Here is a 25,194-nt window from a genome sequence, read left to right as displayed (position 1 = left end):
CAATATGGACTCCAACGTATACCTTCCTCATGTGAGTATCACAAAGGCCATTTCTCCAGGGTAAGCTTGCCTCATCGGGGTACAGCTTCTCATCAAGAAGGGAGTGGAAGAGGACCAAATTGTCCCTTCCATGTGGTAGCATCCTTCTGAGGGATGGGAATAAGGCGTGTTATAAATGATGCTGCACTGCGAGAATTTCAATGAGTGACATGAAATAATATGTGTATGAATTGTTCCATGTAAAATTGATGACATACTTAGTAAGTATGGAAGGGAGAAATAGCCTGTTTGACAATTAGAGTTGAAAATTTTAATATTTCACTTTCAATAATAAACAAAATAACTAAGCAGAAGATCACAAATAAACAAAAGACTCAAACAACAGTGTAAACTACGCACACTTAACAAATATCAACAGAATAATTTACCTCAAAACAACAGAATGTATATGATTCTCAAGCACACACTGGACATTTTCCAGGATCTATGCTAATCTCTAAACCGAATCTTAGTCAATTTAAATATATCAAAATCATATGAACTATAGTGTCATTATGAGTCAAAATCTACTCAATTAGGGATTTAAAAAATTATATTATTAAATCATATTGAAAAACTTATAATTAAACAACAGTGAAACTTGGAAAACAGATATGTGTCATGAATGACACTTAACATTAATTTGGACACCATCTGACCACAGATAAGAGCATGTCAAAAAAGATTAAATAAAACATAAAAAAGGAAGCAAAGGAAGAGGATCAGCATTTGGAAACTATAACTTTGGTGAGAGAAATGGCACTGGAAATTTATGATAGAGTTTTGAAAAATTAACAACTTAATCATTGCAAATAACTTTTCAACAAATGTTGGAAATGACTAGATACGTGGACCTTGCCAGAAAGAACCCACAGGAACCTGATCACCCGGAGCTGCACAAGGAGACCCCGGAGAAGCCACGTGTTAAGTTTCCAGGGCTGCCACTCTGTGGGGGCAGAAAGCCTCATCTTTCTCCTGGGGGGAGCGGCTGGGGTTCCAAGTGGCCTTGGGATTAACAGTCCAACATGTGACCCACTGCCCCGCCACAGCTCCTTACAGAGAACGCACCAAGTAGAAAAGGCCAACCTAAAACTCTACAGACGGTGTGATTAGACTTCCATAACATATGGAAACGATAATATTTCTCCAACTAGAGGACCGATTCATGATGCTGAGGATAGGGGTGGGCGACTGGATGTGTCCATGGAAAGGCACAACAGAAGGAAACACTGCCCGGCCCTCTGCTGTTCTCCCAATTGTTCTTACACGTGAGCCCATTGTTCCAGCCTCAGCATTAGCCCATCTCCTCCAGGGCCTCTCGCTCTGTCTCTGCCCCTCTACTCGACCAAACAGGATGTCCTTCTCCAGGGACGGTCTCTCCTCATAACAAGCCCACAGTATGTGCAACTAAGTCTGGCCATCTTTGCCTCTAAGGAGCACTCTGGCCTTACTTCTTTCTAGATAGATTTTCTTTGTCCTTTTGACAGTCCATGGTACCTTCAATATTCTTCCCCGGCAACAAAATTCAAATGCATCCATTCTTCTTTGGTCTTCCTTATTCAGTGTCTAGCTTTCACATGTATCTGAGGCAATGGAAAATACCACTGTCTGGGTCAGGCACACCTTAGTCCTCAAAGTCACATGCCTGCTTTTCAATGCTCGACAGACATCTGGTGCAGCAGATTTGCACAATGAAGTGCATCTTTTAGTACAGTGACTGCTGCTCCCATGAGCATTGATTGTGGATCCAAGTGAGATAATATCCTTGACAATTCCAATCTTTTCTCTATGTTACTTCTTGGTCCAGTGGTGAGAATTTTGATTTCCTTTGCGTTGACTTATAAGCCAAACTGAAGGCTGCAATCCTTGATCTTCATCAGCAAGTGCTTCAAGTCCTCCTCGCTCCCAGCAAGCACGGTTCATTACCTGCATATCACAGGCTGTTCATTAGCCTGCCTCAAATCTGGATGCCACGCTCTTCTTCACATAAGCCTGCTTCTCAAATGATTTGCTCATAATAATGGTTGAAGGAGTACATGAGAAGATACAAGGGTGCCACACACTTTTCCTAATTGTATTTTATTTTAAAAGTCATTTTATTGGGAGCTCCGGCAGCTCTTAGAACATTCCTTACATTGATTATATCAAGCATATTTGTATCAATTGTATCAAGCATGTTTCCATTATCATTTCCAAAACATTTTCTACTTGAGCCCTTGATATAAGCTCCTCTTTTTTCCCCTCCCTCCCCACCTTCGGGAATCCTTGATCAATTATATATTGCTATTATTATTTCATATCCTACACTGTTTGTCCCTTTACTCACTTGTCTGTTATTCATCCCCTGGGGGGGGGGGGTCTATAGATTCAACCTTGTCATGGGTTGCTCCTTTTTCCCACTTCCTGCCTCCCCAGCCATCCCCCTACCTTCCTGATATTGCTGCTCCCAGTATTGTTCCTGAGAGGGGTATCTGTCCTGAATTCCATGTGTTGAGAGTTCTTATCCATACTAATGTATGCTCTCTGGCCCAGTCAGATTTATAAGGTACAACTGGGTCAAGCATTCAGGAACTAAAGTTATGATGTGTGTTTCGTTGGTGCTATACTAAACCTTACCTTTCCTAATTTAAACCATGTAGCATGCCCTTGTTCTGTTCATACAAGTGACTCTTGTTCCATGTACAAGTTACACATGAGCACAATGATGTCTTCTAGAATTCCCATTCTTCTCAAGGCTACCCATAGTTTGTTATGATCCACACAGTCAAATGTTTTGAGACAGTCAATAAAACACAAGTAAACATCTTTCTCGTATTCTCTGCTTTCAGCCAGGATCCTCTAATGTCAGCAATGGTATCCCTTGCTCCACATCCTCTTCTGAATTCGGCATGACCTTCTGGCAGCTCCCAGTCAATGTACTGCTGCAACCATGGTCGGATGATCTCCAGCAAATGCTTTTCTTATGTGATATTAATTACATTTTTCTATACCATGAGCATCCTGCTGGGTTGCCTTTCTTTGGAAAGGGCACAAATATGGATCTCTTCTAGTCACTTGGCCTTATAGCTGTCTTCCAATTTTCCTGGCAGACATAAGTGCTTCCAGTGCTTCATCAGCTTGAGGAAACATTTCAACTGGTCTTCTACCAATTACTGGAGCCTTGCTTTTTGGCTAATTCTTTCAGTGTAGCTTGAACTTCTTCCTTCAGCACCATTGGCTCTTGCTCATGTGCTATCTCTTGAAATTGTTGAACGTAGACTAGTTCTTTCTCGTCAAATGATTCTATGGATTATTTCCATTTACCTCTAATGCTTTGTGCCTCATTCATGCTCTTACAATCTTTCAATATGCAACTCAAAGCTTGAATTTTTTCTTGAGCTCTTTCAGTTTAAGTTATTCTGAGCATGTTATTTCTACTTGGTTTACTAACTCGGGTCTTTGGATATTTCACAATAATAGTTTATTTTGTCTTCTGGGGTTGCCCTTTGAACATTTCTGTTCATCTCTCAATCATTTTGTTGGGAGCTCATACAACTTTTATCACAATCCATACATCAATTGAATCAAGCAAGTTTGTGCGTATATTTCCCTCATTCTTTTCTAGACATTTACTTTCTATCGAGCCCTGGATATAAGCTCTTTCCCACGCCCGCCCCTCCCTCATAACCCCCTCATGGATTATACATTGTTATTATTTTCATCTCTGTTCAACTCTTTGATTTTATCATTTCTCTGATATTCCTTAGCTACTCTACAATTAAGAGCAAATTTCAGTCTCCTCTGACATGCATCTTTTCTTTCTTTCCTCTTTTTTGAATTACCTATTGCTTTCTTAATGATGACGCTCTTTAGATGCGGTCCCACAGCTCAGCAGGTCATCTCTCATCAGTGTTCAATGCAGCAAGTCTGTTCTTGAAATTAAGGTGGTATCGACTCAAAGTTGTATTTTAGCTCTCAAGGACTTAGTTTCTTCAGCTTCAACCTGAATTTACATGTGAACACACACACACACACACACACACACACATCACAGCCAGTACATGACCTGGTTTTAGCTGTAGATATTGGGCTTCTCCATCTTCTCTTCCCACAGAGGTAGTCAATTTGATTTCTTTGTATTTCATATGGAGAAACCCATGTGTATTGTCATATTTTGTGTTGTTGAAAAAAGGCATTTGTGTGAAGAAGTTGGTTTTGCAAAATTTTACACGATATCCACTTTTGTTTCTATCACCAAAACCATATTTTCCAACTACTGTTCCTTCTTCTTTGTTTCCAACTTCTGCATTCCAATCACCAATAATTATCAATGCAGGAGTTAGTAGAATTTTTAAGTTCTTTCATCACTTGCTTTTGTGATTGATACATAAATTTGAAGAATAATTGTATTGAGTTGATGGCCTTGGAGGTGTACAGAGCTAATCCTCTCAGAGACATCATTGTACTTTAAGATAAAACTTGAAATATTTTTTTTCACAATGACTGTAATGCCATTCGTCTTGATTAGGTGATTCCTGGCATAGTAATCCATGTAGTTTTTAAAATTCAAAATGGCCAATACAAGTTCATTTCACCCCACTTAACACCTAGCATATCAATCTTGATGTCTTCCATTTCATTTTTGATGACTTCTAATTTTCCTAATTTTATACTTTGTACATTCCAAGTTGTGATTATTTGGGTTTTGCCGCTGTTTGTTCTCATCTTAAGCTTTGCCTCATCAGCAAATGAAGATCCTGAAAGCTTCACTCATAGGCTTTATTCCTTGCGTGTCACTGTGACTGACTCTGTGCCTCATCAGTCACCTGTTGGATGCCTTCCGATCCAAGAGACCCACCTCTGCCAGTATCCGTGACAATGCTCTGCTTCCATTCACTAGGCCTTCAGTATGTGACCATGTTTCATGCTATGTCTAAAGTTTTTGGTGGACAATTCTTCTGTCTATTCTTAGCCTGAAAGCTTTGGTGAAACCTGTTCATCTTTGGTGACCCTGCCGGCATTCGAAATACCAGGGACATAGCAATGCCATATATAAATATAGAAATGCCAGGGACATAGCAATAATATAGAGAAATATAGAAATGCCAGGGATATAGCTATGCCATATATAAATATAGAAATGCCAGGCATATAGCAATACCATATAGAAATATAGAAACTCCAGGGATATAGCAATACCATATAGAAATATAGAAACTCCAGGGATATAGCAATGCCATATAGAAATATAGACATGCCAGAGATCTAGTGACTCACAGCAGCACACAAGCCACCACAGTGCAGCACAGCGAGAGACAAGTGGTGGCACTACAGGCTTAATCAATCCTGTGAGCAGGAATTTTGTCTGTGGGTCTGGGTTGCCATTGCAATGCTAGCGATCAAGTAGAGAACACTGATTCAGACAATATCCAAAGTAAAACCATTTGAATGTGTTTTTATAGAGATTTATCTATCTCAGGGACATAAATAACATCAATATAATAATACTAACCCTTTCTTGAAATACCTTCCAGGGTACAGAATAAAGGTACACAAGTCTTCCTCTAGATATTTACAAGTTACAACTGGCAATAGGCATGACGACACCATCTGGGAGCTGGACTTGCTTTTGAAAAGTTTACAGACACGAGAATGCTAAATTCCGCTGAAGTCGAAAAAAGACAACTAATGATTAAAAAGCAACCATACTGTTGCTGAAACACATTAATCTTTCTTAAGTGTGTAAAATATTTTAGTAACCAAATATAGACGAGCGCTTAGACTTTGTACATGCTGCTACATGAATTCCCTTATCACTGAAACTCGCTTCAACTAACCTGTAACTGAGGTTAATCTTTGCAGTACATTTCCCATCAAGTTCAAGTAATTTTGTAAGCAGATTTTCAGCTGCCCTGCTTTTCTGGCCTGACACTCAGAGGGGTATCTTGCATCTTTGGTAATTTCATATTTTATTCTTAAACTCAAATATTGGTCCTGTGGTGTTAATTCATGTCAAAGAACTAAAATTGCCAACCACGTGGTAAAAACTCAAGTGTAACTTGGTTCTTTACAATTACTCCCTCCCATTAAATCTGAAAATCAAAAGGTATACATATCATCAGATATAACTTTCCTAAACCACTTGATCCTAGTATTGTCAAGGCAAAAATGTGTTAAATGGTCTCTATCTCGTCTTCATTCTCGTCTCAAAATAGACTGCTATTTATGTAGTATTTGCTTTCAGTTTAGTTTCCGGGAAAGACTTTGAATCAGAACAATCTGTTTTGAAGGATGTCACTTTATTTATTAGTCATATGACTCTAGGCAAACGTCCCTTCATTCGAAAGCAAAGGGAAAACAGTCCTTCCTTCATGGACCGGACGATACGATCAATGAAAGCAATGAAGGTACTTACCAAATGCACAGCTTTCAGACGTGCTGACAACTACTGGAAATTCTCTTTTTCTTCCCATTTCCTTCAAAAGTCATGATCTAAAAAAGAAAAATTATTTTGATCAGAGTGAAGCCAATTTTATTGACTGCAACACAACAGGCTAATTTTATTCTGTCCTCGGCTGTTTATACCAAAATGATTCTTATAATTAAAAATCAATCAGTCTAATTTTTCAACTAGTTTAAAGAAAATGAGGCATGAACTTATGAGAATAAGGGAGAATAAAAGCTTTTGAACTGAACTTCGTCTCTACCTGACACATACATGACAAATTTGCCCTAAAACATTTTGGAAAGTTTGTTAAAGAAAGAAACAAATAAATATCATGGTTTCCCTGTAAAATTCTTATTAATTGCTTTCCCTTGGTCGAGAAATATTATATGTAACACAACTCCAAATCTTTGGATTTGTCCATGAAATTATTTTTAAGTTTATCAAGAAATAAATACTCTGTTTAGTGAGACTGAAATTCTGATAACATCAGCCTCTACTGGAACATTGAACTGAACCTCCGTTTAACACGCTTCTTTCTATTCATTCTAGTTTCTATGTAGAAAGTCAAGTTAATCTTGCAAATGTTTTATAAACATTTTCTTCACATCGACAGGACTGCGGAGAGCTTTACGAGCTTGCAGTCTGTTAGATTCTGAGCAGAATCATAATCTTCTTGATTATGATTATGAACTGGTCTGTGCACTGTGGGGAGGATCCGATGGTGATCCCAGAATCTTGAAGCAGGGGAAGGAGTGGATTCCTCAGAGCCCTTTCACCCGTGGGAGGCACTGGGAGTACCCAGCATCTGGGCGGGCTGCTGGCGTCAATGAGGTTATGCGGAGGAGCCTCCTAAACTCCTGGAGTTGAACTCGATCCGACTGAAGGAAAAGAGCACAAGAAGCTGCGCTCAGCCTGAACAGAAATGCAGTTGCTTTCACATGCCTGACAGAGCAGGGAGGTCCCGCAAACTACAGGAGGCTGAGCAAAGAGCGGATCCTGTATCCCAACATTCTTCTCACAGACTCATGGCAGGCACCTCTGCTTTGAGTAGCATGACAAGCACATGGGACTGTGACTGGCATGCACTGCATACACTTAAAGTGCTCAGTCTCCTTGTGAAGCTGAATCCTCAGAAGCTAAATATTCACAATGAAGCAATTCTGGCGCACTGCATTGATTTTTGTTGCTTTTACCCTATCAGCCTAGGGAGATTTACAATTCTTTGGTTTGTATTAGATATTTGTTTTTTTATGATTGAACATCATATTAAAAACTTTACTTCCAACCATTCTTTGCCAGTCCAAGCAAAATAATGTAGGCAGATTTCTATTTATTTATTTAAATTATTAAGGACTTCCATAGTCGTTATAGGTTTATGGGACAGGGAGACATAATCACCACCTTAGCAGATGTTGGAGTTTAATAAGAAAATATTGGACAATATTTAGAACTAAAAGGCCACAATCAGCCTTACGATTTTACAAATTCTATGGAACAAATATATATCTAGAAAGAGTTAGAGGTACTCAGTCAGGTATTTGAGGAGAACGTGAAATTCTTCTCTGTAATTCACTTGTGCTTTTCTCGTAAAGTACAGCAAGTTGGTGGACCAGACAGACAGGAGTTGAGTATGGACCATTGGGTGGCTCAGAAAGAGAGCGTTTCATTAGATATAGAAACACTGTAATAAAGCTCAGGATGAGGAAAGAATGCAAGTCTTAGTCCTATTTCATAAAGGATAAGATCAAGGCCATTATTGATTTAAAAATACAAATTTAAGATCAATACAATGTTCTCTGGTGGAAAAGAATGCACATGGTGCCAAACCTTGTTTGATTTCAAATACTCTACAAGAAAATCAACCTTGACCTGAAGAACAAGTGATAGCGTGGGTGAGAGAGTTAGCTTGCTGAAATGAAAAAAATATTAGAATTACAACATAATTTGATATTTAGTTTTGTGGAAATCCAAAATGTAACAGCTTCCTCTCTTGCAGTAAACCTTCCCTTTAAGCTTACTCCTTCGGGATGTTCTGACACAGGGAGGAGGCTAACTAAGCCAGTAAGATATGTAGGAAGGTAGCGAGTTTGCTGTTTAGATGGACAACGGAGTATGATGCTTCCGGCGATGATCAGGTAACCCCTAGAGAAACTGGGTTCCTGTTGTCAGGTGCTTTCAAGTCCCTTCACACTGGACAACTATACACCGTCCTCTAAACTGCTTGCTGAGAGTGAGGAAGACATGAAGCGCTTGTTCCTGAGGATCAAGGATTGCAGTGTGGGTAACACCTCAACGTAAAGAAAACCCCAGTCCTCACAACTGGAATAGCTGGCAGAACTGTGTTAAATGGAGCAAGAGATTGAAGTTGTCACGGGCTTCATCTTGCTTAGATATCCACAGTCGATGTTCATGGAAGTAGTAGTCAAGCGCTCAAGCGAGGGATCACATTAGGTAAATGTGTTGCACAAGACCCTCTTTAACGTATTGAAAAGCAAGGAGCTTCCTTTGAGGACCATGGTAAGCCTGTCCCAAGCCATGGTGTTTGTAATGGCCTCCCATGGATCTGAAAGTTGGACATTGAGTAAGGAATACTGAAGAGCAGCTGCATTTGAGCTGCGATGTTAGGGAGCAGTATTGCTATGACACAGACTGCTAAAGAATACATTTTTCTTGCAGAAGGACAGCTAGAATGCTCCCTGGAAGCAAGGATGGTGAGATTTTATCTCACATACGTTGGATGAGTTACCAGGAGAGACCAGTCCCTGGAGAAGAATATCACGTGTGCTTTATACAATTGATGTATGTATATGTATGGATTGTGGTAAGAGTTGTTTGAGTCCCTAATAAAATGTAAAAGAAGAAAAGAGAAAAAAAAATGATTAGGGCAAAGACTGTACAGATGTGCTTTATACAATTGATGTATGTATATGTATGAACTGTGAAAAGAATTGTATCAGCCCCAATAAATTGTTAAAAAAAAAAAAGTCCAAAACGAAAAAAAAAAAAAAAGAAGAAGAAAGGCAGCAAGGGAGGAAGACCCTAGACCAGATGGATTGACACAGTGGCTACGACAAAGATGTAACATAAGAAAAATTGGGATCCTGACCCAGGACTGGGCAGTACTTCATGCTGTAGTACACAGAGCCACCAATTTGGAACCAATTCGATGGCACTTAACACAGCACTCCTTTACTGTATTAAGAGCAAGTTTCAGGGTCTCCTCTGACATTCACTTTGATCTTTGTTTATTTCCTGTCATCATATATGTTGTTCATGATGTGTTTCCACAGTTCATCAGATCTTCCGTCATTGGTGTTTAATGTGTCAAATTTGTTCTTGCGATGCTCCCCGCATTCACGTGGAATGTACTTGTGGTCATATTGTGGCTCTTATGGATTTGTTTTCATTTTCGTCAGCTTCAACCTGAACTTACATGTTCGCAATTGATAGTATGCTCCACAGGAGGATCCCAATCTCATTTTATCTGCTGATATTAAGCTTCTCCATCATCTCTTCCAACAGATGAAGTCAATTTGGTTTCGTGTATTCCATCTGGAGAAATCGACATAGTCACCTCTGTCTCATTCAAAACAAGTATTGGCAATCAGGAAGTCTCTTCCAAAATTCTCTCATGATCTTCAGTTTCATTTCTACAACCAAGACCCTATTTTCTAACTACAGTTCCTTCCTCTTTGCGTCCAACATTGCATTCCAATGGGAAGAAATTGTCAATGCCTCCTGATTGTATGTTTGATCAATTTCAAATTGAAGACTTTAGTAAAATCCTTCCATTTCTTTATCCCTAGGTTTAGTGGTTGGTGAGTACATTTGAATAATAATTGTATTGACTGAATTTCCTATTACAGACAGCACTGTACTTCAAGCACTGTAGATCCTGAAATGTCCTTTTTCAAGTTGAATGCACTGTCATTCATCTCAAATATGTCAGTCCCAGCGCAGTCAACAAAATGATTTTCTGCTTCTAAATAACAAAGACCAGTTATTTCAGCTGACTAATGCCAAGAAGATCTGTTTCTTATTTTTCTAGATTCATACTGTTTACTTTCCAAGTTCTGCTTATTCATAGACGTTTGCAGCAGTTTCTCTGCGTTTTCAGTGGCAGCCTATCAGCGAATGAAGGTCCCAAAGGTTTTACTCCCACAGATTCCACTCCGCTCAGGTCATTATGGTCCACTCTACCTTGAGAAGGCTGCTCTCCTTCAGTCCTCTTTTGAGTGCATCTGACCCGTGGGGCTCACGTTCTGGCAAGATCTCTGACAATGTCCTCTTTAGAATCATTCGTTCTTCCGTATCTGACATTGTTTCACTGCCTTCTATAAGGTTTATGTATCTGTGATGTGGGATAGTGGCTACGTATTGGGCTGTGATCTGCATGGTTTATAGTTCAAAACCATGAGCAGCTCCTCCATGAAAAGATTAAGCTTTCCACTGCCAGAAAGAGTGTAGTCTTGGAAACCCAAGGGGTTACTATGAGTCAGCATGGATTCAATGGCAGTTAGCTTGGTTTGGTGGGGTTTTTTTTGTTTGTTTGTTTGCTTTTTAAATATCTCTCGGTTCTAAATCTCCATTCTGATGGATACACAGAACTCACAAACAAAATTTATGATAACAGGGTTGTTTTTTTTTTTCCCTCCCTCAGTCGCCATCTTGTTTTCCCCCTCCTTCCTCTGGACAACAGGGTTTATTAAGGAAGTTAACAGGTTGAATTTCCAGAGAGATCTACTCAAGGTTGAGATTCTTATAAGGGCATGCTACAAAGTTCTTTCAGGTCTGCTAATAAATGCCCAAGGGGCAGACCACTCTGCTGGAAGTCTCAACCCAAAGGAATTCAGTGCCAGCTCTGTGGTCTGCAAATGCAGACCCCTGAATTAAGTGCCCAGAGGTAACTCATCCAGCAACCCTCAGCCTGAAGGCACTCAGCTCCACTTTCAGGAGTCAGCAAGCCCAAGTCCCCCAATTAAGTGCCTTGAGCTACCCATTCCAGTCTCCTACAAAAAAGCACTTAGCTTTACTTGCTCTGGGGGTTGGAAAATTCCATGCTCTTGCTCCTGGTTCTGCTGCTGCTCCACTGATGTTATAGCTGTCTTCTGGATCCAGGAGATTCACTGCCCAGGAATCTTGGACCAAGAGGCTGCACCCCACTCCTGGCTCTTACTAGTAATGAGATCTCTCCCACTGCTTCTCAGAGGGCTCATTTTAGACACAGCTGGGTGGTGTGTTAGGGAATCCTGCTCACAGTGACTTAGAGTTGAATCCTAACAATATCTTTCCTCACCTTCTTACCAGACCAGTGCAGGAAAAGGTTGTTCGGTGAGAGTTAGACACTTGAGCTAGAAGAACCATATTAAATAATTTACTACTCCTATAGATTCCATTTTATTTTTGATGAGCTCCCACTTTGTACATTCAAAGTTTCAAGTATTAATAGATGTTAATCTATTAATACTTGAAAATCTAATCAAGTATTTTATGCTGTTTCTACTCATTCTAATTTATGTCCCGTCAGCAAGACTGCTATCCCAAGTTCTGGACTGTAAAGTCATTAGACTTTAGTTCACTTCTCTGTTTGATGATGCACAATAATTGACAGTGTAAGCCGACCATATATTTACTACTCATGTTATCATTGGTTTTGGTGGCATGCCTTAGCTCTGCAGACAGATACTTTTGCCTTAATGAATGAGTCTTACTGAAACAATTGCCTTGAATCTAACACTTATTGTTTTCTTAAGCAGTGTTCTGTCTTGTTAGTTTTAAATATTCACAAGTGAATGGTCCATGTATTCTCATCGAAAAAGCTTTTCTTTATATAGATTGCTTTTTAACCCAAGTTGTTTGTGCGTTTCTGCTGTCTTCGTTGTCCACTGTCCCAAAGTCACAGTCTACTAGGCCCTGTTCCTTTCAAAGAAAGTAATCTCTGTCAGAGGCCAGAATACAAGCACTATGAGGAAGTTGTCGAATAATTAGGAAAGTAAATTCAGGCTGGAAGAACTAGCCAAGTCAAACTCACTGCCATTGAGTCAATGCTGACTCACCGTGACCCGCTGTGGCTTTCCAAGGCTGTTTACCAGAGGAGAAAGCCCAATCTTTTTCCTGTGTACCTACTGGTGGTCTTGAACTGCCATCCATACAGATCACAGCCCAACACTTAATCATGACACATCTTGCTGTTATTCAAAATACTACAATATAATATAATTTAAATTTAGATAGTTGTAAATGCAAAATATAACAGCTCCCTCCCTTGCAGAAAAAAAGTCCTTTTAAAGTTGACCAGTGACATGTTCTGAGTCAGGAAGCCAGGAAGCAATGTCATTAAGATAAGTAGCTACTTAGAAAGCTTCTCTAATTTTAATAAACAAAGTTAGCATGGTGCTTCAGGGGATGGTCTGTTTACCTGAAGAGATGTAGGGAGAGATCATTGTCTTCTGGGTTCATTGCAAAACCTGCTATTGTCCCACTGTGTAGGGCATCAGCTGTTTTTTATAACTTTGAAAAAGAAGAATGAGGAGCTGATTCCAGGAGCCCAAGATGAAAACGAGAGTTCTGAGAATGACGAGGGCAAGAATGTGTAAGTGAGGTTGGCACAAGTGATGTATGATGTGTGGATTGTGATAAGAGTTATATGAGCCTCAATAAAGTGATTTAAAAAGAAAACCCTGTTGTTTGGGCACATGCATTGGGGTAGATAACTTGCTTGATTCTCACTGTGTGTTTTAAGCAATTTGGATGCAGCAAACCTCAGTTTCCTTCTCTCTTGAAATTTCGGAATATATGTAGCGTCTTGCATCAAATTGTCTTTAGCTGTAGCAGTGCCTGGCAATTGTGGATCCTTGTTGTTGGCCCCAGAGGCACGCAACCAGGTTTCCTCCCCTCCCGCTCACCACTCACCTCCAACACAGAGTTTCCATCTCTTTTAAGAAGACTTAAAGAGAGCGATGGTGAAGAGAGACTATCGTGACAGTTAATTTTATGTAGTAATTTGACTAGGCTATAGTGATTTGCCCAAGTACTAGTCTAATTGGTGCTCCACAATGCAATATAGGATAGTAATAGAATCACATGGTACAATATAATGCAATTTTATAAAATTAATCAATCAATACAAAAAGAAATTTCCTCAGTGTGTACTTTTAACTGTAGGCAGTAAATAAAAATTCTGGCAGGACTTGCTCTACCTCTTTTCTCTTTACCCTTGATTGACTTATGGAATTTGGGATGCAACACCTTGGGGAGACTCCAGGCTGATTCCTGTGTGGATTTTGAACTTGCGTGATCCGATACTATGAAGTAGGTCTCTTTCTCTCTCATCCTCTCCTCTATCCCTCCTTCTCTCTCTCCCATCTGGTTCTCTAGAGAACCAGAGCATCCAGAAAACACAAAGGTGAAAAAGGTATCTGTGAGCCCAAGTTAGCACGGGGGGATAAACCCCAGCAGGTAAGAAATAAATTACTTGGAAAGGCTTCAAGGGTGGACCTTTTGGGTTAGGGGAAGGAAACAGCACAACTGAGGGAGAGAGAGTGGAGGCCACATGGGAGATGCAGGCAGCATGTGAGAGTGTTTCCAGGGGTTCACTGGTTAAAGTAGAATCCGTCTTCTCTCCATCAGAGTCTACAGGGTTCCAGTGCATGCATACACGTAAGTCGAAAATAGTCTAATTATCCCCTGGGGTCCAGTATGTTGGAGAGGAATTTGGGACTCAGGGCCATAGAGAGGCTACCCCCCATTTTCCCTCTGCCGAGGTAGGGAGGGAACCAGAGGCGGTGAGTGTTTGCAAGGAGATGGTGAAAGAGGCAGCAGCTCAGCTACAACCTGGGCTAGGCTTTGTGACATCAGAACATTTGCCCTGCCTTTGTTTCTCTGACAGTCTGTGGTTAAAGAGGGCAGAAAAATGGTAACTATTAATTACTCAACAGATGATAAAAAATGTTAGTTCTGAGAAAGAGGGGGAAAGAAAGAGAGACCTTAAACACAGTAACAAACATGTGTTTAAAATGTAATAAATGGGCTATGCATGCGACGGGGTGGGTGGGGGAGACTTGCAGAATCTGTGGACACAGGCCGCTGTAGGCCAGGTGCTGAGATCGAACTACATCATAAAGGAAGCAAAAATCATGGACAGGTTTCTGTGCAGGTGGTGGAGGTTTCCCTTCCTACTCACACCTTCTAGGAACGAAGACAGAGTGCATGTCAATTCCTGTTGGAAATACTTTTATTTCCCATCTAGCAAATAGAAGATCGCCTCTCCAACTCAGCTAACCTGCGTAATCAGTGTCAGTTGCTTATTAGCAGTCTTAGCAAGACAACCAAGAGGCAGAGCTGTTCTCTGATGCCTGGGGGTGGGGGGGGTTGGGGGGGAGTGGGGGGGTGGGGGTGGGGGGGTGGGGGGGGGAGTGCTGCCACGAAGGTGCACTAACCAGTCCTTCCTTGGAGCCCCAGCCGATTCCACTCTGTGTGTGTGCTGTGTGAGAACCCATCTTTGGAAAACGGCCACTTGTAATTCCTTTTGAGTAAACTCTTAGCTCTTTTAAGATACACCGGAGACAGCTCAGTAATAACCCTACGACTCAAATGCTTTTTGTTCCATTAGATAATGATTTCAAGCTGCACTGGTGCTCTCTAATAGCCACCAAAAGGACCCATTTGAGTTCTGATCAAATTTTATTTCTAATATTGTTGCAAGTAGAATAATCCAAGCCAGCTGTCTCTGGACTCTGACTGAGATAAAATCCAGGGAAAGGCCACGTGCTCTAATGGCAATTTTTAAAAAGATGTCTCAAATCCAAATCTCTAGAACTTAAACTTCTGTGAAAAATATTACCTGGCCAAAAAAAGGTAACTTCACCATGAAGATAAGCCAACTCATTTGTTGAAATGCTAATCAAATCTTCCATTAAATTTACCTCAAGGTTCTGAGAAAAATAATGCCAAGAAGCATACAATTTTCCTTTTGGTATCTAATAGCACATTATGATTCTCTTCTAAATAGTATGCACCTTTTAGGATAATCGAGAACATATTTAATATAATTAAATAGTGACTTGATAATATAACTCATAAATCTCATTTGCCTGTGTTGCAGGCAAAATTTGAGCTTTTACAACCTGTGGGCATCATTGAGAGTTGAACAGAAACGTGCAAAGGTGGCTTTAGAAGAGAGTACTGTATTATAATGAAAAGTGCGAAGACCTGGGGCTAGAAGACCAAAAGAGATTTCTCAAAATGAAGAGAATCTCTGAAGGATTCTATGGTTTAAAATCAGGAATGATGTCTAACAGGATTTTTACCTTCCATGATCCTTATTCAATCTGTGTGTTGAGCATATAATCCCAGAAGATGGACTAGGCAAAGAAGGATGTGGCATCAGGATTGGAGGGAAACTTATTAACACTCTGTGGTAAGCGGATGGTACAACCTTGATTGCTGAAGGGGAGGAAGCTGTGGAGGAGCACTTGATGATGAAAATCAAAGACTGCAACTTTTAGTATGGATTGCAACTTACAGAAAATTAAACTCCTCCCAACTGACCCAAGAGACACTTCATGAGAAATGGAGGAAAGATTGAAATTGCAAGGGATTTCATTTTGCTTGGATCCACCACCAATGCTCGTTGAGGTTGCAGTCAAGAAATCAAATGATGCATGGCATTGGGTAGATCTGCTGCACACAACCTCTCGAAAGTGTTAAAGAGCCAGGATATCACTCTGAGGGCTAACATGCACCTAATCTGAGCCATGGCATTCTCAATTGCCGCACATGCGTGTGAAAGTCAGATGATGGCTCAACATGGTAGTGAGATGGGAGGAAAGCGTAAGTAAATAGAGGAAAGGAGTAGGACACAAAGGGCATACATAGAAGCCTAAATACAGACATGTACATATGTAAATATATTTATGATTATGGGGGAAATAGATTTATGCACGTATATTTATAGGTTCAGTACTAAGGTAGCAGGTGGACATTGGGCCTCCTCACACACACTTCCTCAATACAATAGCACCCTGCCCAGCTAAATGGTCATTCTGTGATACCCACCTTCCAGACATGATCACTGAAGACAGACATGGGTATAAGCAAACATGGTGAAGAAAGCTGATGGTGCCTGGCTATCAAAAATATATAGCATCTGGGGTCTTAAAGGGTTGAAGGCAAACAAGCGGCCATCTAGCTTGGAAGCAACAAAGCCCACAGAGAAGAAGCAACCAGCCCAAGTGAATACAAGGCGTTGAACAGACCAGGTAGCAGACACCAAGGAACAAAAACCATCATTGTGTGATCACCTTCCTCACATAAACGCTGAAGATGAATGTGTACATAAGCAGGTGTGGTGAAGAAGGCTGATGGTGACTGGCTATTGAGAGATATAGCATCCAGGGACTTAAAGGCTTGAAAAGAAACAAGCAGCCATCTAGCCCAGAAGCAACAAAGCCCACATGGAAGCAGCACACCAACATGTGTGATCATGAAGGGCCGAGGGGACCAGGTTTCAAACAACAAAGGCAGGGGGGGGAAATCACATCACCGTGAATGACGGGAGTGAGTGATGGAGATCCAATGCCCATCTGTAAACAGTTGGACATACTTTGCAGAGGGGTAGTGGGGAGCAGATGAGTCACTCAGGGTTCAGTGTAGCAACAATGAAACTCAAAACCTTCCTCTAGTTCTTGAACGCTTCCTCCCCCCCAGTTATCATGATCCCAATTCTGCCTTGCGAACATGGTTAGACCAGAGGATGCACAGTGGTGCAGTAGGGATCTGGAAACACAGGGAATCTAGGACGGATGAACCCCTCAGGACCAGCGGTGACAGTGGCGACATCGGGAGGGAAGGGGGTGTGGAAAGGGAGAACCGATCTCGGGGATCTACGTGTAACCTCCTCTCTGGGGGATGGGAAATGGGAAGGTGGGTGAGGGGAGACGCCAGGCAGTGTATGATAAGATAAAATAATAATTTATAAACTATTAAGGGCTCATGGGGAGGGGGGAGCGGGGATGGAGGGGGGAGGAAAACGAGCTGATTCCAGGAACCCAAGAAGAAGGCGAATTTTGAGAATGATGAGGGCAACGAACATATAAGGGTGCTTTACTCAATTGATGTATGTATGGATTGTGGTAAGAGTTGTATGATCCCCAATAAAATGATTTATTAAATTAAAAATAAAGTCAGATGATGAACAGGAAGACTGCCAAAGAATTGATGCATTCAGACAACGGTGGTGAAGAATATGAAGACATTGCAGACTGCCAGAAGAACAACAATTCTGTCTTGGAAAAAGTAAAACTAGAATGGTCCTTAGAGGGGGGAATGGTGAGATTTCACTTCACATACCTTAGCTATATTATCAGGAGAGACTCATCCCTGCAAAAGGACATCGTGCATACAAGACAAAGGGTCACTGAAAAAGAGGAGGGCCTGATATGAGATTAATGGTCCAGTTGGTGCAAGAACGCACTCAAGCATAATATTTGTGAGGACAGCACATTACGGACGCAGTATTTAATTCTGTTTTACACGGGGTCTCTATTAATAGGAACTGACTCCACAGCTCCTGATAACAACAATGTGGGGAAAATATTGACAAACTCAAGAAGAACCAAAAGCATATGGAAGGAATACACAAAGTACCCAACAGAAAAAGACCAACACTCATTTGACCACTCTAGGAATCACTGCAGATCAAGAACTAATGGTATTGAAGGAAGACGTCCAAGCGACACGACAGGCAGTTGTGGGGGGAAAGTTTCCAGAAATGTACTAGAAGATATCCACAGTTGTGTCGTCTCTAAAGAAAGATGAGCCAATGGAATGAGGGAATTATTGAACAAAATCATTCATGTCCCACACAAATAAGATTTTGCTAAGAATAATTCCAAAACAGTTGCAGCTGCACATGAACAGGGAAGTGTCAGAAATTTAAGCCAAATTCCAAAGGTCATGGAAGGAGATCTCATTCTGTCTCAGGTGAATCTTGGAAAAGCAGAGAATGCCAGAGAGATGTTTATCTGGTGTTTCACGGACTGTAAAGGGGCACTAACCTGCGTGGGTCTTAACCAATTACAGAGAGCATTGTAAAGAATGGAAATTCCAGACAGCTTAATTGGGCTAATGTGGAATTGATAAATAACACAATGGCCATTCATTTAAATAAACAGCATAAGGAGAGACTCCATGGTTTAAAGTCATAACGGTGTGTGTCAGGGACACACAGATCCTTGCGTCACACGTATTCAATCTGTATGCAGAACAAACAATCAGAGCCGAGAAGAAAGGCCACATCAGCACTGGAAGAGAATTGATTAAAAACCTGTTACACACAGGTGACACAGCCTTGCTGAAAGGCAAGGGGACTGCAGCACCTACTGGTGAAGATCAAAGACTGACTGAATCCTTCATTGCAGATTACCCCTCAACATAGAGAAAACAAACATCCCCAAACTGGACTAATCAGCAGCAGCATGGTAAACAGAGACACGATTGAAGTTGTCAAGGATTTCATCATTTTACTTGGGTTCCCATGTAGCACCCATGGTAGCTGTAGCCCCAGAACCAAACGACACATTGTATTGGGCAAACCTCCTGCAAAAGGTCTCTATAAAGTAACAAAAGCTAAAGATGCCACTTTGAGTGCTTTGGTGACCAGACTCCGACTGCTGCTATTTCCAATTGCAGATTTCAGTTGCAAATTTTATTTGTTTGAAAAAGTTGGACAATGAATAAGGAAAACCAAAGAAAACGGATGTTTTTGAATTATGATGTTGGCAAAGAGTGCTCAGTATACCACAGAGTGCCAGAAGAACTAACCTTCTGTCTTTGAAAGGCCAGCCAGGATAGTCCTGCCAAACAGGGATTGGGAGATGCCCTACCCCATACTTGGACATATTATCATGAAGGACAAATGTCTGTAGAAAACGGCATCCTTTAAACGCAGCTATCCCTTTCAAAAGGCCTAAAGCATCATCACAAAAAGGAAGACCCTCGGGGATGGGCTGATACAGTTGCGGCAGCAACGGACTCAGCTCTGGAAGCAACCGTGAGGATGGTGCGAGACCCTCAGAGTTTCCCTTTGCTGTGCACGGAATCACCAGGTGGTGAAGTTGACTCGGTGGCACCTGACAGCAGCAACAACAATCACACCACAAAACAAGCCTCGTTGTTATTTGTACTGGAGAAATGAAGGCAAAATGGGTGGATTCTGGTGTGCTTCATTGTTATCAGTTTGTTGCAATGGATTTTTCTTCATATATTTTTGTTGCTACCAGACCTCTACTATCACATAACATCCTATTGTGTGAATGAGAGAAGACTGCCCATCTCATAGCACAAATGATGAATTTCTCACCCCTAGTTAGTATTTATGGCTGTGCAGGTGGTACCAACAGCTAAGCTCAAGATTACTAACTCCACAGTGGGACCTCGGAACCACTTGGGAGAAAGGATTAGTGATCTGCTCTTAAGGGTCACAGACTTGCAAACCCCAAAGAGTGCAGTTCCACTTTGCACACAGGAGGTTACCAGAAGCGCCAACCAGCCCTAGGCAGCTGGTTTCATGGTCATTTATCTACCAACTCCTCTCCGCCTTTTGGCCTGTCTTTTCCACCTTGGCGCTCCTGTTGTACTCAGCCCTGCTTCTGTGGGTGGACAACTGTTTCTTCATTACTACTGAGCAAGCAAAACTCTGGATTTAAACAATGTGCTCAAGGACACAGCTGTCGATCAGATACCAGGATCTAACGAACAAGCACGTGTGACCTGAGAGTCTATGCTGGAGTCACTGAATCACACTGCCTTTTGGAAGCTGGGAAATGAATTCAGTGTAATTTTATGTCTGCCTTTGGGAGGCCTGGAAAGTTAATATTTATTATTATTTCCCTTGTGTCACACAAAGTATAAACTCCTATTCTGAGTACCAAATGAGCAACAAGAACTTATTGCTGAATCTAATTCTTTTCCTCTTGACGCTGGCTGGATTTGGGGCTTTTGATGAACAGAAGACAGCTGATTACACAGTGACTTCTGAAAAGGTGTCAAGGGCTCAGCAGAGTGCACTCCGACTGCTGGAATTCCATTTCTTGGCACCATGAGCTGCCAGATTAAAAGTCTAACAAGCCTAAGGTAGCCGCACAGTGAGAAAGTCAAACCCCATGGAGAGACCAGGCAAGGGAACTCTGGTGGACAATCCATAATGTTCCATGAGGTAAGCTCAAGCAAGTTCAGAAAATTAACCCACAGATCATGTCAGCCTCCAACTAGCTTGAGCTCATTTAGGTTTACGTGCACACATACATAAAGCCAGTTGCTGGCAAGTCGATTCTGACTACCGTGCCCCCCATGCAGATGAGCACTGTGCTGCAAAGGCTCATGTTTGGACAGTAGATCGACGGGCCTTTCTTTCAAGAGATCCTGTGGTAGTTACAAAATTCCATGTCAACTTGAAGACATAAAAATGGAGGGGTGGAGTTTACCCTGTCAATCAGGTCACAGTCTGATGGTGACTCCTTGTGGGCGTGGTCTTCTCATAAGGAGAGCCCTGGGAACTGCCCCCACTCTCCCTGCCTTCACCTCCCCTGCTAACTGACCCTGGTTTCTGCCAGAGCCCTGGACATGTGTCCACCACCATTGGAGCCACAGGACTTCCCACCCACTGGCCTGTGATCGTCCTGCATTCTGCATCATTGCATGTGCTGTGTGAGTCTGAAAAAGAATTTATGAACTAGAATTAGACTTAAGGACTCATATCAGACTTACAGACTCGAGTTGGACTAGGCTGGGATGTTTTCTTGATATATAATTACTTCTTGATATAAAGTTGTTTCTTACACATAAAGGAGTGTCTCTGCATTTGTTTCTCTAGTCAACCCACACAGACTCCCTAGGTGGACTGAACTTCCAACCTTTCAGTTAGCAACTGAGTACTTTAACAATGTGAATTTGCAGGGGCTCCCTTTATCTATCTATCTATCTATCTATCTATCTATCTATCTATCTATCTATCTATCTTTCTATCTTTTTATCTTTCTATCTATCCATCCAAATATCCATCCATCCATCTATCTATCTATTCATCTACCTATCTGTGATAGTCTGGGTACTTTAGAGAAACAAATCAACAGAAACTCATGTATAAGAGAGAGTTTTATATAAAGGTTAAGTGTGCATCAAGAAAACATCCCAACCCAGTGCTGCACAAGCCAAGTCCAACATTAACCCATATGTCCAGCACCAATCCACAAAGTCCTCCTCCATCTCACAAAACAGACACAATGGCTGACTACAGGAGGAAAGCCATGTCAGTAAACATGTAAGCATCCCAGATCTGGCAGGGGTCTCCGCATGGCTCCTCCAGAACCCAGGGATGCCTCGAGGTAGGTCCATGCAGCTTCTCCTTGGGGATATCTTGCAGGAAATCAGCCTTGCCAGCTGAAGCAGGGAACTGTTAAGGCAGGTGCACCCTGGTCTGACTATCAGAAAGCAAGAGACCCTAGAACTAGAAAGGCAAGGCTCACCGAGCCATTTATCCCTCCGCCCTTCAATTAATCCACATGTTTATTGGCCAGGTTGGCACCATAAACTAACTCACTATCTATATACACAAAAGATACATATTGTCTCTTGAAGAACTAGTGGTGCACTGGGTTACCAGGTGGGCTTACCACATGTTCAGAATCATTAACACGTCAAAACCATCAGCTGCTCTACGGGAGAAGATGAGGCTTTCCTGTAAAGATTAACAGTCCAGAACCATAGGATCAGTTCTTGCCTATCCAATGGGGAGGCATGAGTCAGAATAGACTGCATGGAAATGAGTTTGGTCTGGTTTATCTCCCTCTCCATCTCTTACTCACTCCATCGGTATCTTTACACACACTTTAGTGTATGTATATATAGAAAGACAGAGAGAGAGAGAGACGCACCGAGAGGTTTTCTTTAGTTATTTAGCTCACAGGATAGTGAGGGCCTGGAAAGCTGAAGAACTGTAGGCTAGGCTGAAGCCTCATGCAGCCTCGCAGCCCAAATCCATAGGACCAGCAAGAAGCATGCTGCATAAGACAATTCTGGCAAATGTCTGTTTATATTCTGAAGGCAGAGTATACCCATAGGAAGCTCCTTTATTGTCTTCAGCTTCAAACATATTGTGTAAGGCCCACCCACATTTTGGAATGGTAATCTACTTCACTTGGATCAATTGATTTAATGTTATGCAACCAGACTCGGGTTTTACCAAGCAACTGAGCACCATAGCCTAGTCAAGCTGACACCCAAGATTAATCATCGCCCTAGCCTGGGATTCTTCATAATCCACACAGATTCTATGGGACTCTTGGCCCAGTCCCCATCCCATAGAATCCATGAACATAATAAAATGGTTGTCAATTTAAAGCAATGCATTTGGGGTTAATTTCTTTTGCAGCAATAACAAATCACATGCATTAAGAGAAACAGGATTCTCAGAAGCTAAGGCAGCAATGATGTTAGGCAGGGGCATGCTGTCAGTACCTGGACACAGATGTCCACTCTGTGCCCCTCTGAGCTCATCTGCCACTCTTTCAATAAAAGACCTTGGAGAATAAATAAACTGTTCTATGTAAAGGTCACATTTCCCAAGTGATTCCTAACTTTGAAATCCTATAACCCTACTGGCTCAAATTGAACAAAAATACACATAAAATGTCTAAAAGAAGAGCACAAAATGTCTCAAGACAAATGAACATTGAATCCCGCCCCCCATCCCCTGACCAGAGACACTATCACCCTGTTATATCAAACACCACCTAGAGATGGGAGTGTTGTCATCGCCTTTACTCTCTGTTGGTTGATGGATTCGTCCTAGCTTATCCAAGAGAGCGCGTCTCTAGCTCTGCCCTCCGTGTGTGCACTTTAAATCATAGCACCGTTCTGCGTGTCAGATGAGCTCAGAGGGCTCTAGCTCCCAGACGCTGATTTGGGAGTTTTCAAACAATCCCCTCACCCCCCTGAAAAGCTAGCAAGTGGATTGGAATGCAATGGCAGAACGCTACCCAGTTTCACATTTTTATTTCAACAGGATAACTTTCTCTTCCTCATGAAAGAAGCCAATTGCACGTTCCACAATAGTTTTAAGTTATGAGATGCTGAGTTCAGTGATGTGCAGACAATGTTCAAATGAATGTTTTCTAAAATAAAAAGGTGCTTCCTTGGATTTTTGTGGTACATATGTTAGGGGGGAAAACGTAATAAAATCTACTAATCAGATCCAGGGCCAATCTGAATTAGTACTACGTCTGAATCATATATTATGGTAAGGAAATGTGGTTTTATTGCTTCACAATGAAAAAAAGAGTAACTTTTGCAGTTAGAAAGCCATTTCCAGAACAACTTCAAGTTCTGCTTGGCTTTTGAAAAAAGAAAAACTAAATCTATAATTTCCAGCTTGGACCATTGTTCAATTGACCTTCCTACATTTGCTGAGACTTCAACACACCTGAAATAAATGACAACCTTGAGCCTCGTTGGGTTGCCATGAACTCCAGTGAAAAATCAGAACATCTTTCTGGATGCAGAGGGCAACAGTGGTGGAGATGTTTGCATACGAAACAGCTAAGGAGACACATGTTATATGATTTTACTTTATGCGATCGGAATTCTGAGAGGTGAGTCATAGGAATTACTAGAAATTTACTTTTACTACGGTAGAAGAGATGACACATTTTTGCGTATATTAAACTATTTGGGCAACCAGACACAAACATCTCTGTCAAACAGCAATGCTTTTTCTTACCGTGATGCAGTCAACTAAAAGGAAGTTTCCTCAGGAGTGTGGTCTGACTGGGTCTAAAGTCTCTGGTTCCTGAGCCAACAGCCTGTTATATTGCCTGTAGATTATGGGAGTTATGAAGTGGGCCTCCCATCTGACCTGCTAACCTTGCATTCATTCATCTCTCCAGTCACAAGCCTGCTATCCTCTCGCTGACTGTGATTTCATCAAGCCCTGCAGTCAAACATGAGTCACAAAATGCCAGAAACCGAATATTTCACCCACGGAGTTATACCTGGATTACCCAACATCACTCCTAGCTATACAATTTGGGACTCCTCTGATGGGAGAATCCCTAAACAGTTTCATTTTCACGCTGGATATCAGTGTGTATATGGAAGAGGAACAAAATCAAGAGCACAATGGAATGCTTAAAGGGAGGGTGGTGGCCTTCTTTGGAGTATTTATGAAAGGACAGCAGCTGAGTGTCCCTCGGGCTCCTCGGGGCCTCTTAGGTCAAATAGTTTGGCCTGTATCATCATGTTTAGCTTGAAACATCCTCTGGTCTTCCCTTCCTGCCCTTGGTGAGCCCCTGGAGGGACACGTCATCCTCTGGGGGTTGGTTTGCTTTTCCAAATTTCTGTGAAGCCAATTCTGTGCAGAAGCAATGAAGCTTCCCGTGGTGGCCTTGACTTCCTCAGAAACCAGAAGGATTCTTCCACCTGGGAGCCTCAGAGATGGCAGGCAGCCTGGAGGTCCTTTCTTGGACCTTGTTTCACATCCATCTCCCATCCGTCTGCAGAATGGCATCTTGTTCTTCTTTAGATTGTTTCTCTCCCCTACAGCGAGAGGGTGCAAGCTCCTTCATCAAGAAGCCTGGGTCGACCTTTGGGCATTCTCTCGGGATGCGCTCTCATCCTCGCTCCACATGTGCCCCACAGGAGGCTGCTCTTTCAGCCACTCCCGGCCAGTGCTT

The sequence above is a fragment of the Tenrec ecaudatus genome, chromosome 8 (genome assembly GCF_050624435.1).
Source record: "Tenrec ecaudatus isolate mTenEca1 chromosome 8, mTenEca1.hap1, whole genome shotgun sequence".
NCBI classification, from domain to species: Eukaryota; Metazoa; Chordata; class Mammalia; order Afrosoricida; family Tenrecidae; genus Tenrec; species Tenrec ecaudatus.
Note: the sequence above shows the minus strand (reverse complement) of the source record.